Source organism: Hemiscyllium ocellatum, chromosome 1 (assembly GCF_020745735.1).
Source record: "Hemiscyllium ocellatum isolate sHemOce1 chromosome 1, sHemOce1.pat.X.cur, whole genome shotgun sequence".
In the NCBI taxonomy this organism is placed as follows: Eukaryota; Metazoa; Chordata; class Chondrichthyes; order Orectolobiformes; family Hemiscylliidae; genus Hemiscyllium; species Hemiscyllium ocellatum.
The window spans coordinates 119,284,864-119,289,065 of NC_083401.1; the positions used below are offsets into that span (position 1 = coordinate 119,284,864).

Below are 4,202 nucleotides of genomic sequence, written 5' to 3' on the forward strand. Positions count from 1 at the left end.
CTCCCCCCTTCCCCTCCCCTCTCCCTCCCCCTTCCTCCTACCCCCTCTTCCCCCCCCCCCCCTTACCTCCCCTGTCTCCCTCTCCCCGCGGGGGTTACTAAGCAGCAGCCTCTCCCTGCCCCTGTCCCTCTCGGTGCCGGTGACGGAGGCCGCCAGTCGGTTCCAGTCGGAAACGCGAACCCGGAACAGTCGGATTGTGCTGCAGGAGCTCCCTGTGTCCGTGCACATACCGGGAGATAACAACATCCCCGGCTCTGCACATACCGGGGAGGGGGGTCATGGCTCACCGCCCGATGCTTCACTGTATATTTGCTCCATACCTTCTGTCTCCTTCTGAAAGGTTACCCCACCCCCGACCCTCACACCCCCGTGCAGGTACAGTGTGTAAGGGACATGGTGTGTGAGCTGGAGCAGAATGACCAAAGCCAGGACATAGCGAGCTCGCTGTCACTGTGCAGAGCAAACTGAGGAAGACCCGGGCCACTGTCACCAAACTGTTCACATTGTGCTAGATCATGTCTCATGTGCAGGCTACGTGACATCTCCCAATCTTCAACCAACAAATGCGTCCAGGATGTCACAGATGACATTCTGCCCAAATTACATCAGTGTCTGTCCTTCCCTCATCATGAGGAGAGTCAAGCATTTCTAGCAGTGGGATTCTCAAACATCACAGGCTTCGCCCAGCTGCAGAATACAACAGATTACACCCAGTCGCTTTGAGAGATCAATCTGCAGGGTTCACCAACTGAAAAGGTTTTTACTCTATCCATGTTCAGCTTATCTGTCATAATCAGTGTCAAATTTTGGAAGTGTATGTCAGATATCCTGGAAGCTGCCAAAATGCATACATACCATAAAAGTCGTAGGTCCCTGCTTCTTTCTGAGGTCTTTGAAACATACAAGATGATGATGAGTTGGAGAAAAGGACTACCACCTCAGAAACTGTGGATGCTGAAAATCAGAAACAAAAACTTAACAAAACATCATTGTGGCTTGTGATGCTGCTGCTCTTTTAACAAGGTTATACTGTACTTAATTTTTTTGAGAGGTCATAAAAAACACATTCCAAAAAGTTGAAGTTTGAAGGGCTTTTGAGTTTGTTTGATTATAATTAAGTGACAAAGAAGCAGCGCTCTGAAAGTTAGTACTTCTAAATAAACCTGTTGGACCACAACCTGGTGTGTGTGATTTTTAACTTTGTCCACCCCAGTCCAATACCGACGCCTCCACATCTTGATTATAGCTAACAGATACTGCCTTAGGAAAAGCCTTTCAAGACTTTTTTTTAAAAGTTCATACAATGAAAGGGGAGTGGCCAGTTCTCCCAGCTCAGCTTTTATCTGCTTTGATTTGGTTTTAGCAGTCTGGCTATTCACTGAAAGCAGTCAGACATTTTACAAAGGGGAGAGGGAAGTAGGGGGAGGGAGGGAGAGAGAGGCTGCTGGTCCAAGAAACAGCTACATGGAAGGAAGTGTTCCATGCTGCCGTCTCTCTCTCTCTCTCTCTCTCTTGTGAGAATCTGTATTTGATTTTACCCTTTGTGCCAAGGGGTGGTTATGGGGATCATTGCAAGTCTTTAAAACAGCATCATTCAGTTGGGACAAACTGTTGGGTTTTTGGATAGGTTAAGTTATTATCCTCTTTTGTGTTTCATTAGGTAATCTTGTAAATAAATTCTGTTTTTTTTTAAAAACCAAGCGGTTTGAACCAGCTGCATCCCTCCTGGAATATCTGTGTTACACCTGCTTTAAAAAACTAGCAAAGTTAAGGTCTGGGCTACTATCTTGAAATGTTTTGAGGCAGTCTGGCCTGGAGCATAACAAGCTTGAAGTACCCTTCACCACTGGAGCTGAGAAATTGGGAGTGTCTAGGATGCAGAGGAACTCTGAGACTGTGAGTAGTCCACTGTGAATGAAGATTAGCATTTTACCTGAGAGGGCTACCCAAGATCCCATGTTGGAGCATTAATGCCATACGGAATGTAATTCAACCTAACTTCCAACATGAGTGTACTGTGTTTGAGCTTTTTTCACCCTGTTACACTCTGTTCGTTATATAGCAAGAGAACGGTACATGTGGACCTAGTTATTTCTGCACTCGTTGAACGGTTGTATTGAGAAACAAACATATACTTATCAATATGAATGTACCTATGGTAGGATCAGCTGAAAATACCACCAGTACCTGTACTTTACAGGAACTTCTTGTTGTTCAATAGAAAGTAGCAGTCAGGGAGGCAAGGCAGTAGCGTTGCATGGTGCTAGGTGGCTTTTAAGCTATCACACAGCACATGCTATTTGTGTATTGTGCAATGATCGGCAGCAGAGAGGGAAATCCCAAGGCACCTCCTTTTCACTCCCATTATTACTTACCCTTCAAAGTTTCAGAGTTTGCTTAAGCTGCTTAATTATACAGAAATAATTGAGTGTCTTGGAGGACACCATTTAACCTGAGAAAGGCAGTGCTTTGCGCAGCTTCTCTTGGCTGGCCACTGACTTATGAGGGAGAATGGGCATGTGAACTTCCCTTTGTATATGCCCTAGCCTTCAACAGCTTGAAAAGATCAAGACAGAATCAAACTTTGTCTCCAGAGATGTGTGGAATAATCATGGAATTCTGTGCTCTTCCCCACAGGTGGGTGTAAGTGTTTCTACAGGACAGGCTCAAGCACACACCCTGCACAATGATTTTAACCTCAATGTTTTCCACATTGAAGTGAAAGCCCTGAGCTGCAGCCAACAATGTGACAGTTCAAGATAACTAGGCCATCTGCAACCATGCAGGCGGTGGTTCATGAGAGATAATCAAATCTTTGCCATGACAACTTCTTTCATTCTTGGGATGTTTGAAGAAGCTTCTCATATCTCAAATCGGTGTGACTCCACCAAGTCAGAGATCTGTAAGGAGACATGCCCAGATATTTTAAGAGTATTTGGGAGCATTTGGGCCTAAAAGGTCAAAGTCAACTCAGGGTGTCCTGCCCAGATGCTGGGTTGCCCTCCTGAGACTTCTGAAACCTTCTCTATGTTGGGGGAGGGAAGAGGTGGACGTGCTGGACACCTTGGGTATCCTGAGGGGAAGCTCCTGGGGATGCTGTCTGTTGCTACTCCCTACGGCACCGTTCTGTAACCGCAGCTGTAACAAAATCGAAGCCCCGCACCCACTCATGCCTTGCTGTGAGTAAAGTGATGGAGTGCAAGTCTGTGTGCATTTCTGGCAGGCACTGGATCTCCTTTGTAGTAGTCTGCCTGCTTGTAGAGGCCTGCATGGTACTGATAACATTGGCCTTCATTATTCAATCCAGCTCACTGACTGCGTTTGGCAAATATGTCTTGTTCCTATCCCTCTCTGTGCATTTTGACAAAGTAATGAATGGCTGGGACCACGGGATAGCCTTCTGATTAAGCAGGTCTTCTGGCATTCTTCTGACTGAGACTTGGGTATTCCTTCTTTGACCAGCTCTTTCCCACAATGGTAGGCTAGGTTGTGTAAATTGGTTGTGCAAAAGGGCTAGAAACCTTTTCAATATAAGAATGAGTTACCACTGGCTTTAATGGGTTAGCAGTACCAGCACAATAAAATTTACTGGATTTTGATTTCCCCATGGAGGTTTTGATTTCCCCATTCAGTGCAACGTCACAAAGTCCTGGCAGTGGTGAACACTTGCACCTTTCCTGACTCATAATTCCATGAAGCTAATTGCATCATTGATGAGCTGAAGAGCAGAAGACTGTGTTAGGAAAGTCGATGTGGACTATGGTGAACCACCTGCCCTGAATTTGCCAAAAAAATGAAAAACTTCATTCCGACATTTTGAGTCCAATATGATTCTTCTTTGGGACTGCATAAGAAGCAGATTTTATTTTGATTTCCCTTTACTAGTTCCTCCAGTGAAATCTAAATGGGTGCGCATTCTTTAATAGGGCAATTTGATCAGCACTGCCCACATTCACCCTGCTTTCAGATACATCTAATGATGAGACATCATCTGAGGACTGCCTGCATGTAGGTGAGGACTGTGACTTCTAGTGTTACCAGAATTATTGTTTTAGCCTCAGCTAAGCCTAGGCTACGATATTTGATTATGGTGGAGGAAGGGTGTTAGCTATTGCACCCACTCCTTTCACACAATTCCAGTGAAGAAGTGGATTCAAAACATTAAAGTAGCTGCAGTGGATGGCTAGTACAGGATGTTTCTC

General features: G+C 45.3%; 1 protein-coding gene across 1 annotated transcript in view; it reads right to left on the reverse strand.

Moving 5' to 3' along the window:
• Positions 1-225, reverse strand: part of LOC132819761 (PACRG-like protein) — a 42,500-nt gene extending 42,275 nt beyond the window's left edge. The window contains exon 1 of the mRNA XM_060831496.1: positions 67-225. The gene's annotated coding sequence lies outside the window, so the exon portion shown is untranslated. The remainder of the gene's footprint in view (positions 1-66) is intronic.
• Between the last annotated feature and the right edge of the window lie 3,977 nt (positions 226-4,202).